This window comes from Panthera onca, chromosome B4, assembly GCF_046562875.1.
Source record: "Panthera onca isolate mPanOnc1 chromosome B4, mPanOnc1 haplotype 2, whole genome shotgun sequence".
Taxonomy (NCBI): Eukaryota; Metazoa; Chordata; class Mammalia; order Carnivora; family Felidae; genus Panthera; species Panthera onca.
In genome coordinates this window covers 55,775,888-55,791,619 of record NC_138345.1, presented here as the reverse complement: position 1 = coordinate 55,791,619, position 15,732 = coordinate 55,775,888, and the positions used below count along the sequence as shown (strand labels likewise).

At 38.3% G+C, this 15,732-nt stretch overlaps 1 long non-coding RNA gene across 1 annotated transcript in view; it reads right to left on the bottom strand.

Moving 5' to 3' along the window:
• The window catches only part of LOC132694607 (uncharacterized), a 45,409-nt gene that overhangs the window by 22,387 nt on the left and 7,290 nt on the right, over nucleotides 1–15,732 (bottom strand). Inside the window, exon 2 of the long non-coding RNA XR_009617396.3 lies at nucleotides 9,726–9,823. This is a non-coding gene — a long non-coding RNA (uncharacterized LOC132694607). The remainder of the gene's footprint in view (nucleotides 1–9,725; nucleotides 9,824–15,732) is intronic.

Below are 15,732 nucleotides of genomic sequence, written 5' to 3'. Positions count from 1 at the left end.
ATGGTGGGTGAACCTGCAGCCACTTTAGCACAAATCAAGACACTGTCATCAAACTCTATTAGAAAACATTGTACTTTTCATCTTCTTATATTTAAAATAAAGGTGCAGTTTCATTGAAACATGTTCTTGAGGACAGGGTAAACATTATTCACTGGTTCTCAATGCTTCGGTACATATTTATTTAACATTCTGTCCATCAACATGGAAAGTCCTTTTAAAGAACTTTCAGTACAAGCCAAAGAACTGTGCTTGTCTTAAGAAAAGACACTTGTGCCATTGTTTGAATTGCAAGTCAAACTAACTGATATTTTTCATGGAACACAATTTTTACTTGAAAAAAAAAATGACTAACAGAGGCGCCTGGCTGGCTGAGTCAGTACAGTATGTGATTCTTGATCTCAGGGTCATGAGTTCAAGCCCCACATTGGGTGTAGAGATTACTTTAAAAAATAAAATCTTCTAAAAAAAAAACTGACTAACAGAAAAGATTATGGTTTTATATAGACTTGGATTTTTAGCAGACATTTTCTTGAAAATGAACCAAGTGACCTTGCCACTTCAAGGAAAATAAACGGATGGCATTTGTTGCCAGTGATAAAATTTAAGCATTCGAGCAAAACTTAGACTTTTGGAAGACATATATCTACCAAGCTTGATAGGTTCCCAATACTTGTTTGATGAGGTGGGTTGTAATAATAACAAATATAATTTTTTGATATCATATAATGTGATGTGTAAACATTTGGAAGATCTGCATAATTAAGGGAAACAATATTTTCTCTTTTTTTTAAGATTTTATTTTTTTAAGTACTCTCAATACCCACGATGGTTCTTGAACTCATGACCCTGAGATCAAGAGTCACATGCTCTTATTTTTTTTTTTTTAATGTTTATTTATTTTTGAGCGTTAGAGAAAGAGTGCGAGCAGGGGAGGGGCAGAGAGAGAGGGAGACACAGAATCCAAAGCAGCCTCCAGGCTCTGAGCTGTCAGCACAGAGCCGACTTGGGGCTCCAAGTCACAAACTGCAAGATCATGACCTGAGCCAAAGTCAGAGGCTTAACTGGCTGAGCCATCCAGGCGCCCCAGGAGTCACATGCTCTTCTGACTGAGCCAGCCAGGCACTCTAGGGAAATATTATTTTCCAAATGACCAATTTATAACATTAGCAAATCATGCATCTAAAAGAGCCATTCCAAGTGCAAGATAGATGAATAGATTTTAATGTAAGTTTAAAAAGTTCATTGGTAAGATTTCAGATTACACTTTACAACTAATCTTCAAGAAACCACTTCTTGGAATTGAGATGTGGGATCAAAGGAAAATGTCCAGAATTATCTGAAAAGGCTATTAAAATATTCCTTCCTTTTCCAAACACGAATCTGGTGAGGTCAGATTTTCTTCATATGCTTCAATGAAAATAACCTATTACATTAGGTTGAATGAAAAGCAGAAATGAGGATCCAGCTGTTCTCTATTTCACCAGACCGGGAGTGGACAATTTTTTTTTCTACAAAAGTCCTGATACCTAATATTTTAGGATTTGCAGGCCACACAATCTCTGCCACAAATGTGCAACTCTTCCACTGTAGTGAGAAAGCTTTTATAAACAATACAGAAAAAAACGAATAAAGGGGAGCCTGGGTGGCTTAAGCGTCCAACGTCTGCTCAGGTCATGATCTCCCAGTTCATGAATTTGAGCCCTGCATCGGGCTCTGTGCTGACAGCTCAGAGACTGGAGCCTGCTTTAGATTCTGTGTCTCCCTCTCTCTCTCTCTCTGTCTCTGCCCCTCTCCCATTCATGCCGTCTCTCTCAAAAATAAAATAAACATTAAAAAAAAAAAAGAAGTGAATATGTATGGCAGTGTTCTCGTAATAGGCAGTAGGCTGAATTTGGCCAATAGGCTGTACTTTGTGTATCCTTAGGCCTCTGAACTGGACATTAAAGAGATTTTTAAAAATGTAAAAACAATGTCAGTCTTCTCACTAATTTGTTTTGGAAAATACAGTTTTCTTTCTCATAAAAATGGTATTTCTATTAACATGTAATTGGTGTATAATTATTATTTTCAAATGAATCAATAGATAATTCTTTTTTTTTCAATATATGAAGTTTATTGTCAAATTGGTTTCCATACAACACCCAGTGCTCATCCCAAAAGGTGCCTTCCTCAATACCCATCACCCACCCTCCCCACCCTCCCATCCCCCATCAACCCTCAGTTTGTTCTCAGTTTTTAAGAGTCTCTTATGCTTTGGCATAGATAATTCTTGTAAAAGTCTCAATTTTAATTTCCAGAAGAGTAAATATTGATAGATACAGGCCACATAACAAAAGCTCTTTGAGGTTCTCAATAATTTTTAAGGTAGTGTAAAGGTGGTCCTGGGACTAAAAAGTTTGACAACTACTGGTTTAAAAGTTGGGGGCATGAGAAGGAACCAGCAAATGAGACAAGGGGACCAGCTCATGAGAAAGTAGGATAATTAGAAATGTGACCCCCCGGAAGCCAAGTCAAGAAATTCTTTCAGGGAAGAGGGTGTGAGGTTAGCTATGTCCATTGATAATTATCTTGTCAAATGTTAATGATGTGAAACCAATAGACAGGGAAATGTTAAGCTTCAAGGGAGAGGAGAACTAATCATTTGCCATAGGACACTGGAGAAGAGGAAGGTGACAGTATCCAGAGCACTGGTTGAAGATTTTGCTGTAAATGAGTGGAGAGGGGGTGCCTGGGTGGCTCAGTCAGTTAAGCGTCTGACTCTTGATTTTTGTTCCAGTCATGGTCTCTAGTTCGTGGGTTCAGGCCTCATGTTGGGTTCTGCGCTGATGGTGTGGAGCCTGCTTGGGATCCTCTCTCTCTGCCCCTCTCCCTTGCTTGTTCTCTCTCTCTCAAAATAAATAAACTTAATAAGTAAATAAATAAATAGTTCCACTTCTACTGAAACACGAGGTAGTAAATAAAGGATGAGGACAACTGCAGCCAAATTTGTAGGTGCAGAAGCAGGAAACTGAGGGAGTACCAATCTGATGGCTTCTATTTTCACTTAAAAGTAGGAGGTGAGGCATCTGTTGGGATGAGGGGGTGAAATGTTTGGAGGCTTAGAGGAGTGAAAAAATGAAAGGCTGAAGAAAAGAGAGCTGACTAGGGAAATTAGAAGGAAATCTACATAATGTTGATTTTCCAGGTGGGGTTTAGGATCATGAATATATTGTCCAATGCACCAATCTGTATAATGGTTGTTGGCTCTTCTCTAGCAAATATTTAATAGTTCAGGTGTTAGTACGTTAGTACACAGATAACAGAGACAAGAGACCTGCTGGACAGAGACAGTACATATTTTAGGATTTGTGGGCCATATGGTCTCTATCATAACTATTCAACTCAGCCTTTGTAGTGTGAAATCAGCCACAGACAATATGTAAATGAATGAGCCTGACTGTATTCCAATAAAACTTTATTTATGGACACTAAAATTTGAATTTAATGCAATTTCTTGTGTGTCATAAAATATTCTTACTTTGAATTTTTTAACTAGTTAAAAATGTAAAAATAATTATCAGCTTGTGAGTCACACAAAAACAAGCAGCAGGTAGATTTGGTCTGCAGTGCCCATAGTTTGTGAACCTCTGCTCTAGACCATAGCAGATTAGAAAAAGTTGCACCCTCAGGGAAGGACTACCCCAAGACCTTGAATAGAGCTTGGGTTGGTTTCTATTTGTTCCTTTTGTAGGGTGCTCTTGTGTAATACACAATATGGATCTCTTTATGTGATGGTCCTTGCAGTTAGTCTGTTGGGTGATATAACAAAAGGAAACAAAATATGGGCATTGAGGATACTGGTACAAAATGCACCACTGCAGTATAAACTGGATAGAAATAGAAATGAAGGTGGAAAGGAGCTGATAGACACCTAATCCAGGGGGTCAAGGACAGTTAAGTCTTTTTTTTTTTAACTTTTTTTAACATTTTTTTTTTTAACATTTTATTTATTTTTGAGACAAAGAGAGACAGAGCATGAACAGGGGAGGGTCAGAGAGAGGGAGACACAGAATCTGAAACAGGCTCCAGGCTCTGAACTGTCAGCACAGAGCCTGACGCGGGGCTCGAACTCACGGACTGTGAGATCATGACCTGAGCAGAAGTCGGCCGCTTAACCGACTGAGCCACCCAGGCGCCCCAAGGACAGTTAAGTCTTAATGAGCTCAAGGAACCGATTGATAACAGAAGTGACTAAGGGAAGAATCGGAAGGAAGATCAAAGTCCTGGAGTGGTATGTTGGCATGTAAGATTTTAAGAATGAAAGAGCTCCATGTTGATAACAGGGTATGGACAGCTCACTCAGGGGTCAAAGTCTTTGATGGGAAAGAGGAAATTGACCAAGTTGTCAATAAGTGATAGTATCAACAAAGGTTAGAGGTTGAGGTCATGAATCATAAAGGAACAGTGAGAGTGAAAATGCAATGACCTGAAAATGGTTCGGGGACAAAGGGAAGATCCATCAATTGCTCTATCACATGGCTGACACTCCCTGGTTATCTCCCTTTCAAAAAGTAGCTTCTAACCTGTTGCTCCTATACCCCAAAGAATTAGGTCCTTCAAGAACCTTTTCTTTCTTAGAACTTAGAACCATAGAACTGATCTGGCAGGAAGACAATCATGAAGAACCTTAGAGGCTAACAGATGAAGGAGCAGAAAACTTTTGCTTCATTATATTCACATTTTCCAATTGCCTACTGAAATCTCCAGTTAAATGTATTAGAGTCTTCTTAAGCTCACTATGTCCAAAACAGAACTTAATTTCCTCCTTGACACACTCTACCATTTCCCCCATCTAAATGTTTTGCTTCCCCTTGAGTACACTCTCATACAAGGACCAACCCTTCCTGCCACAATTCCCTTCATAGCTATCCTTAATCCATCCGTCTTTACAGCCACTGTTACTCCTTGGCTTCAGGCTTTCATCATCTCTTACTTGGATTATTATAACATCCTTTCAATAATCTCCCTAATAACCCTAGGTTTATTTACAATTTTCATAAGCTATTTCATGTTGTTTTGCATTAATTTTGACTTCTATTTAAAAAAAAATTTTTTTTAACATTTATTTATTTTTGAGACAGAGAGAGACAGAGCATGAATGAGGGAGGGTCAGAGAGAAAGGGAGACACAGAATCTGAAACAGGCTCCAGGCTCTGAGCCATCAGCACAGAGCCTGACACGGGGCTTGAACTCACGAACTGCGAGATCATGACCTGAGCTGAAGTTGGACACTTAACAGACTGAGCCACCCAGGCGCCCCAATTTTGACTTTTAAAAAATATTGCTTTGGGACACCTGGCTGGTTCAGTCAGTAAAGCATGCAACTCTTGATCTTGGGGTCGTGAGTGTGAGCCCCACTTTGGATGTACATTTTACTTAAAAAAATTAAATCTTAAAAAATATATTGCATTAAAATATCATTTATCTTGTGTACTGAGTCTTTTAGTGCCTTCTTAAATTGTGCCTACAAAGCAAGTGCTTCATTCATTTCACCCTTGTCCCAGCCTTCCTAACTACTTCTGTCTTGTCTCTTGCAATCTGCTTTCCATTCAGCAAAGACAGTCAACTAAAATACATATGTAGTCATGCCACATTTCTGTTTAAAATTCTTCAATGGATCCCTCTCAGTTTAATTCAACAAGACTTAATGGTCTCTCCTTACTATTTTAGCCTCTTTTGTAGATTTCTTCCTCCTTTATTTATCATTACCATGACTACCATTATTCGTGAGCACAGAATGAACACATTGTTTTTAGAACTTTACATATATTATCTCATCTTATATGATAAGGTGGGGTAACTACTATTACTTTATTTATATATCATTTCATAGGCAAAGACACTTAACTATGAGTTTCTATAATTCCCTTCATCTAGGTCTCTTTTAGGCTTTTCCACATGTTTCCACTGCCTGGAAGACTCTTCGGTTTTCTTCTCTGGTTACTTCCTGTGGTAGGCTGAATAATGCCCCATTCTGCCACAAGGACATCCATATACGCCAAGGAATATATGTGGTCAACAGAAGTAGGAAAGGTCAAGGAACAGATTCTTCCCCAGAGCATTCAGAAAGAATACAATCCTGTGACTCCTTGACTTTGGACTTTAATGTCCAGAACTGCAAGAAGGTAAATTTGTGCTGTTTTTTTTTTTTAATTGATATATAATTGACATATAACATGTTAGTTTCAGGTGTACAACATAATTATTTGATATTTGTATGTCTTGTAAAATGATCACCATAAGTTTTTTTTTAATGTTTATTTATTTTGAGAGAGAGAGAGAGAGAAAGTGGGGAAAGGCAGAGAGAGAGAGAGAGAGAGAGAGAGAATCCCAAGAAGGCTCCATGCTGTCACCACAGAACCCCACGCTAGGCTTGATCTCACAAATCTCGAAATCATGACCTGAGTCAAAATCAAGAGTCGGAAGTCTTAACTGACAGAGCCACCCAGGGCCCCACAATAAGTTTAATTAACATCCATCACCATACATTGTTACGTTTCTTTTTTCTTGTGATGAGAACTCTCTTAACAACTTTTTTTTTTTTAATTTTTTTTTTTTAACGTTTATTTATTTTTGAGACAGAGAGACAGAACATGAACAGGGGAGGGTCAGAGAGAGGGAGACACAGAAGCTGAAACAGCCTCCAGGCTCTGAGCCATCAGCCCAGAGCCCGACGTGGGGCTCGAACTCACGGACCGCGAGATCGTGACCTGAGCTGAAGTCGGACGCTTAACCGACTGAGCCACCCAGGCGCCCTTAACAACTTTCAAATATACAATACGGTATTTTTTTTTTTTTAACATCTTTATTTTATTTTCAGAGAGAGACAGAGTGCGAGTAGGGGGAGGTGCAGAGAGAGAGGGAGACACAGAATCTGAAGCAGACTCCAGGCTCTGAGCTGTCAGCACAGAGCTTGACGTGGGGCTCAAACTCACAGACCATGAGATCATGACCTGAACTGAAGTAAGACACGCAACAGACTGAGCCACCCAGGCTTCCCTACAACATGGTATTATTAAGTATAGTCACCATGCTGTACAAATGTGTATTGTCTTAGCCACTAAATTCATGGCAATTTGTTACCACAGCGATAGGAAACACTTCCTCAGGGAAGCCTTTTTTTGATCTCCCCAAACTGGATTAGCCACTCCTCCTCAATGTTTGCTCAATTCCCTGTCCTTACCTTTCCCACAGCACTTGCCTTGCTGCATTGCATTTCCCTGTTTGAAGCCCATCTCTACCGCAAAGCTGTGTGTTGCTCCAACATGGATCACATTATTCCTCTTCTTCCCCAGAGCCTAACTTAAAGATACTGCTGAGCTGTAGCTCAGTAGGTATTTGTTGGATGAATGAACCCTCAAAAAGGGTTAAGATTATGTATTTATAATAAATCACGTGGAGTGACTAGTACATTTTAAATGCAACTGAACTGGTCTTCCTAGCAAGAACAATAAAAAAAATCAACGCACAGAGCGGACTTTTTCCTAAGTGCCCCATGAACATCAAAGTAAAGTGGTTACCTTGACAACAAGGAGAAATCTGCTTTCCTTAGAGAAATGAAGTAGCAAAGCAAGAGAGAGTGAAATAATTAAGAAATTTTGAGGTTTAACAGGGACGTCTAAGTTTTTTACATAATGAGACATATGCTTCGACATGACATGTGTGCCAGCTACCATAAGTTTTTGTTCATGACAATAGTGAATTAAATGTGACTGTACTGGGCTTGCTACTATTGGATATGATTCCAACATGAGTCAGGGCCACATGACATTTTATTTATTATTTTCCTTTTGTTGTAAATCTTTGGTGTGCTCTAGTTTCACCATGTAATTTTATTTTATTTCTTTATTTTTTAAATTTTAATTTAATTTTTTTAATTTTTATTTTTTTAATGTTTATTTTTAAGAGAGAGAGACAGAGAGAGAGAGACAGAGTGCAAGCAGAAGAGGGGCAGAGAGAGAGGGAGACACAGAATCTAAAGCAGGCTCCAGGCTCTGAGCTGTCAGCACAGAGCCTGATGCGAGGCTCGAACTCACAAGCTGTAGGATCATGACCTGAGCCGAAGTCGGACACTCAACCACCTGAGCCACCCAAGTGCCCCAAATTTTTAATTTTATTTTAAGTAGCCTCTAGACCCAATGTGGCGCTTGAACTCACAACCTTGAGATTAAGAGTCACATGCTCTACTGACTGAGCCAGCCAGGCGCCCCGCACAATGTAATTCTAATATGCTGATTATGAAAAACAGAGGTCTTTCAGAATTGTGAGGGGTCCTTACAGAGTCACCTGAGTTTCTCTCTCATCTTCTACCTCCCCAACTGTTCAGAAGTCTGGTATTGCAAGGCTGAAGTCAAAGAGTTAGCTGGACAAGTTTTTGTCTGGAGACTCTAAGGAAAAATTAACTTCCAAGTTCTCCAGTGCAGTTGGCAGAATTCAGTTCCTTGTAGTTGTAGGAGTAAAGTCCCATTTACTTGCTGGCTGTCACTTAGGACTTGCTCTAAGCAACTAAAGGCTGCTGTTAGGTCTTTTCCCATGGCCACCATTGTTACTTCACAACATGGTATGTTTGCTTTCTTCCAGGCCAGCCAGACTTTGCCTTCTGCATCCAGCCAGAGAAAACTCCCTACTTTTAAAGAGTTCATGTATTTGGGTCAGGCCTACCTAGATAATCTCCACATCTCAAGGTCACCTCTGCCACATAAGAACATAATCACAAGAGGAAAAGTCATCATATACACAGTCCTACGAATAGCATGCACAACATACGGGTGAAAAATTTGGTGCCATTTTAGAATTCTGCCCGCCCCAGCACTACACATCAAAGTTGATCAGAATGGGAGTGTATTTTGAAAACAAATAAACAAAAACACCTAAGATTTTTCTCAGTACTTTTCCTTATATTCCCACAGAGAACCACTCCTTTAATGGCACTGAATTTGAACAACTCACAATTACATAATTAATTTCATTCAGTCATAACTAATCCAATTCTTCCTGCATGACTCTTAACTTCAATTGGTTACACAATTAGCTTGCACAGGCTACCCTGCTGGCCAATGAATTCACATGAGCTAGCTAATCCATAAGACAACAAAACATTCTTTTGGAGAGCTAACAATATCAGCTGGTGGTTATGTTATTATGCTAGAGTTTTACAGGGTGCTACTATTAGGGGAAACTAGGTAAATGGTACATGAGACTCTTCTTTTACTTCTTATAACTGTATGTGAATCTACAAGTTTCATCTCAAACTGAAATTTCAAAGTAAAACAATCCGGTTTTTAGTGTGGTGTCAAATTATAGATGCCACATATCAGACTATCTGGTTTTGCTCTTTCCAGAATAAAAAAGTATGACCAGAGATAGGACTGGAAGGTTGAAAAGTAGGAAGTTGGGTTTGGAATTCCCTAAGTGAGGAATCTGATAAGAGCTCAATGAATGATGAGCAAAAAGCTCCAGACAGGCTTTTCCCCAGCTGAAGCAGCAATTTCTAGATTTTACCAAGTGGGTAAATCAGCTATTCATATTTTGGAGTTTGTGCATTGTTTAGAAGATTAGAAATCCAAAGCTTTTGCTAAGTTTTTGTTCTATTATTCAGAGAAGCAGATATTTTAAGCAACAACACTGTGTTGTGACCACTTAACAGAGGAAGAAATTTAAAAAAGAAGCCTCAAGGAGCGAGTTACCTATTTTCTTCTAGACACCATTTCTGTGATTCCAGTCACCATCACCATGTGACAAGGAAGGCCCATCAGTATTTTCCTCTGCGTGGATAGGTTGTACCCTGGCAAGGTAGGAAGAGAGCTGAAATGAGCCTTTGATTCAGTCAATTATGATTTTGACGACAAAAAGTCTTTTAAAATAACTATTAAACTTAAATTTTAGATTGTTACATAATGAAACATCACATAAAAGTACTATATTCTGTGATCAACTTTGTTCTCTAATTTATTTTTTCTATTTGACCCCAAGCAAAAATTTTCCAGGCAACTTTCCAATGCTGTCTACCAGCTATTTTTTCCTTACATCTTAGTTATTAAAACTTCATGGTTTGCTACTCTAAGTCTGTAATAATTGAGGAAGTGGACTAAGGTGTCCTCATTCTGCTAATCCCTGCTTGTTTTTCACAAAATTACTAATCTTCAGGGAACATCTCAAACCATTATTTTTATTTCTGAGTCAGAAAACCAAAAAGCGGAGAAAGTTGTGGATAACAAGTGCTCTTGGAACATTAGACAATCTTTTATCTGGAAAGAGATGGATTTGATACATTGTCATTAAAAGTTCAGGGTGCCCCAAAGGTAGGATTATTTGATTCTCAATATACAACTTTTAAAAACTAAGACAAGGTTGACAGAAAAAAGTATAAAGGGTGTTTTTGTCTTTGTAGCTTACTCTGTGTCACGAGAATATTTGTATTTATGCAACACATCAGTTAAAGGATGCCCACCTTTCGTGGCCCTAAATATAAAAAACAAAACATTTTAGTTTGATGTCATTTGAGCCATCAAGGTCACTTTACATGGAAAGAAGTGACTAGTTCATGATGATGGGTCCTGACCATGGGTGTACTTTTCAAACTTTGGAAACAATAAAGGCAATACATTTCAGCAGAAGATAGCTTTTGCCCTATTGGAATGCTTCTTGAGTCTACCATGTTAGAGTCAATCTATCCTGCCATAGGATGGCAGGCAATGCAGAAGAGCCTGAGACCAGACAGCCAGTGCCGAACTGACAGATTTATAAGAGCACATTCCAGTGTAACCATCCTATATGCAGTCACATGAGTGGGCCCAGCAAAACCTATAGAAGTAACGTAGACAGCCTGGGTCAGAGGACCCAGAGAGGGTCCTGCAGGACCAGCCAAGAATAGAAATCAAACTCTCAAACCATGAGATCATGACCTGAGCCAAAACCAAGAGTTGGGTGCTTAACTGACTGAACCACCCAGGCGTCCCTTATGCCAATTTAATGACTGAAGTACAGCACTGATTTTTTTTTTTTAAGTTTATTTATTTTGAGAGAGAGAGAAAGAAAGAGCACAAGTCGGGGAGGGTCAGAGAGAAGTAAAGACAGAACCTCAAGCAGGCTCTGCAACCTCAGTGCAGAGGTCATGCGGGGCTTGGACTCACAAACTGCGAGAGCATGACCTGAATCAGATGCTTAACTGACTGTGCCACCCAGGTGCTCCCAGCAGGGATTTTATTTTGCTTTCAGTCTTCAGCAGTTCAATTTATGAGGTCCTGAACCCTCATGTAATTTATTGTAGCAAAATATTGTTCCAATTAGGCTTCTTTCCACCAGAAAAAAATCCTTAAATGGCTTCTTTTGACTACACAAGAATGTTCTTTATCTTCAGCCTTATCTATTGAATCACCTCCTTCCCAATTCTGATTGCTACATATATTTCCAGGTATATCCTATCTTTCTCCCAAGTTATCATCTTTCTCCAAAAAATCCCAACTCCAGCCAAACTAGCCTGATCATACTTTCTAGACTATGCCATAAGCATTCTTTAACATTTTTGCTGTTGATTTTTTTCTCAAATAACTTTCCACTTATCTAGAAATGTCCCATTCAAATTTTACCTTCTATATGAGGCTTCTTCTCTAATTATTCCCAAATTATTTTTTCGAACTCCTTTAATAATTTATTGTCCAAACCATTCAGTTAATACCCACTATGGTCATTTATTACAGTTACATTTATTTTGTATGAATGTTTTATCTACACACCTGAATTGTAGCCTTCTGGAGATCAAGGTCTACATTTTATGCCTTATATAAATATAAAGTGTTATTAGCAATGTAATGCCCCCGATTTCGAATTCGAGAGACCACCAAGGAGCCGATACCGATACAAATGCACGAGGGTTTAATTACAAACTCGAGTTTGGGCCCAAGTATACCCGACACAGCGGAGCAGGGACTTGGACCCCTAAGTTAATAGTCGAAGCAGTTTTATAGGGGCCAGTGGCCAATGAGATTGTAACACACACAGAAAGTTGCATAGTCATGTCAGTCCACACGCAGGTGGCCAATTGAATTACAATTTACCCTATAGTAACTGTTTGAACTAGCCTATCACTCTGGTCAGAATTGGCGCGCAAGTTTGGCGGGCAAAAGGCGGGGTTTACATTCTTTGGCGGTTAGGGGTTCCGCATTCCTATTTGAGCCGGTTTCCAGTAAGGGTGTGCTCAGCGGCTTGACTAGGGTGGGGGGAGTGTCTTAGGTCTCGTGGGGGTTATACATGAGATGGTGGGTGTAGCATAAAATGGAGTTAGTCTTGCTCTGCTTGTCCAGGGTTAGGGGATTTTTGTTAAATTCCTTGGGTCCCACAGTAAATATTGATATTGAAAGAGGCAGTGAGATTTGAGTAGGTAGGGAGAGAAGGTGCATTCTAGAGGAAAAGCAGTAACAAATGAGAATATGTATGGTTTATTCCGGAAATGGGAAAGATAATATCAAATAAAGGGTCAATTCAATTACTTAACAACAACAACAACAACAGCAGCACTCAGCTATCCATTCTTCATCTCGCTTGCTTTTCTCCAAGGCACAGTGATGTTCATTTATGCCTCAGGGCTTTTACACTGCTGTGGAAAATATGATCACAGAAATAGAATTTTAAAAATACTTTGTTGTTTGCAAAAACTGTGTTACAGGAAAAAGAAAAGAAAAGAAAAAAACTGTGTTACAGGAAGGAAAGAGGGGGAATGTTTACTGACCAGAGGCAAATTATCACCATTCGCCAGTTCCAGGGTCTATTTTACACCTAAATTCTCCTCCCCATTCCCCAGTTGCCTAGTGGTTAGCAGGAGAGGAAATGCCTCAAAACATCCAGCAGGGTGGGGGAAGGGAGAGCCCTGTAGTCAAAAGTTCCTAAGAGCTCTTTGAAAGGGGTGCTGTTTCCATGTATTTAAAAGGGCCACACAGCTGGTCAACTAAAACACTGAGGAACTACCATTTACCTGAGATCTTAAATTTCTCCAACAACTGACAGGTAGTGCTTTCTTCATTCAACAAGTTCATTTATCCAACAAATATTCTCTGAATGTCCACTATAAGAGGCATTGTTCTGGGGGAATACATGCTTTATAACAAACAATAAACAAAAATTATATACAGAAGAGTTGAAAACAATTTTTACCATTTTTATAATATAAAAAAATAATATAATTTTATTTTGTGTGCTCTGAACAACAGCTTCAATTACATAAACCAAAAAGAAAAAAAACCTGGCAAACCTATAATGAAAATAAATCAGTCTATAAACATAATAGTTTATCATGGAGAAGCTAATTTCTTTACTGTCCCTTTTCTTCCTACATCTTGGTATTGCTCTTCTCTTCCTATTTTCAGGACATCATTGTCCAGAGAGTTACTGTCAAGTCATTCAATTTAAAACTGTCTCCCTATCATTTTTTTCTATCATCCTTTACAGTCTATGTACTTGCCCAAAGTTATAGTATTCATTTACTTGTTTATCAGTTTTTCCTCTACTAAAATGTGTTCTATGAGGGCAGGGATATCACCTTTCTAATTCATCATGATATCTGGTTCCCTGAACAGTTCCTGCCACAGAAAAATGTTGCTGAATAAATGAATAACTAAACAATAATTAACAATTGTTGGATACTTCTGTGTACTAGAAATGTTGAATGCATTATCTTAGTTCTCCCTAGAATCTTTTATTTTACAGGAACGGTGAGAAATTTACTCAATCTCACAGTTAGTAAATGACAGAGTCAAGATTTGAATCAGGGATGTTATCTCCTCATGAGTCCTTGGCATTCAATTGGACTTGGGAATCCACCAGAGCCTCTTTTTACATTTGTATATACATATATGCATCTATGTATACATTTTTTAAATACCTTCTTTTTTGTTAATGTATACTTATTTATTTTGAGAGAGACTGGGAGAGTTTGAGCTAGGAGAGGCAGAGAGAGAGAACAGAATCCCAAGCAGGCTCCATACTCAGAGCTGCCTGATGCAGGGCTCTATCCCACGACCATGGGATCATGACTTGAGCCAAAATCAAGAGTTGGTTGCTTAACCAACTGAGCCATCCAGGTACCCCATGTCTTACGCATATATATTTTCAAGTAGGCTCTATGCTCAACATGGGGCTTGAACTCATGATCCTGAGATAGAGAGTTGTGGGCTCTGTTGAATGACCCAGCACGGTACCCCAGGGGTATGTAATTGTGTCATTTCAATTAAAATATACTGAAATGCTTATTGGGCATAATGTGTCAGAGATGCAATGGTGAGGCTGAAATGGAAGGTACCTGACTTCATGGAGCTTATATATTATGGCAGAAGACATTAGCTACTTGCATAATTAATTATCTAGTTACCATTATTTTAGTATCAGAAAGGATAACTTAAGGTATTTAGGACACTACATAACAGGAGAAGCTGACCTAGTCTGGGGATTTGGGAAAGTTTATATGAGGAAGCAACATTTGGGTTTCTACTCATCTTTCAGATTTCAACCCAAATGTCATGAGTATTCCAGATAGTAAAGTGAGTAAAATGCCCCATGGTAGAAGAACTTTTAAAATAAAGCTTTTATTATTATATGGATCTCTGAAATATAAAGAGTTAAAATTTCTATAAGACTGTTATTATGCCTGAGAAATGTATACTTATAAATATTTATTTATTTATTAAATAATAAATATTTATTTATTAAAATTTAGTAAAAATTAAAGCACTAAAATTTAAAATTTAGTCAAAATTTTGTCAAAATTAAAGCATCTAATGAAAATTGAAATGTTTCCAATTGTTTCCAAAATGTTCCTGCAGTTGATTTATTTACATAAGGATCTACCCAGGAGTCATAGACAACACTTGGTTGAATCATGTCTTAAATTCTTTAAAATATATAACTTTCACCACCTTTTTTTGCCTTGCAATATATTTGTATAAGAAACTGGGTCTTTTGTTCTATAGAATTGCCCATGTGTTGGATTATCTGGGTTGCATCCCCATGGTGTTGTTTAACATGTTTGTCTGTATTTTCTGTGAAACTGGTAATTAGAGACTTGATCAGATTCAGGCTCAATTTTTTTCTTTCTTTCTTTCTTTCTTTCTTTCTTTCTTTCTTTTTTCTTTCTTTTTTGGCAGGACTACTTCATTGGTGCTGGGTATGTCTTACTGTATCAAAGCAGAAGACATATAAGCCTGGGGTATGTGGATGACTCAGTTGGTTAAGCGTCTGACTTAGGCTCAGGTCATGATCTCATGGTTTGTGGCTTCGAGCCCACATCAGACTCTCTGATGTGACCATGGAGCTGGCTTCGGAGCCTCTGTCCCTTTCTCTCTGCCCCTTCCCTACTCACTCTCTCTCTCAAAAGAAATAAACATTTAAAAAAATAAATAGAAATAAAAATAATATACATAAGTACAATTTCTTTGTATTATTATTCCTCCCCTTTCTTAGATAAAAGACACTTGTTTTTTTCCCCTCTTCTTTTTAAAGCTTAGCTGGTATATTCTGATGATTACTCTATAATAGTATATAGATATTATTTTTATTTTACAGTTGTATATTATTTAAGTATGCAAAATAACATAGTTTATTCAACCAGTCTTTTTATGATGGGCATATGTGTTGTTCTTTGTCTTTTGCCATTTCAAAGAATGCTGCCATTAATAGCCTGTACACTCAACTTTTTGAGCTTTG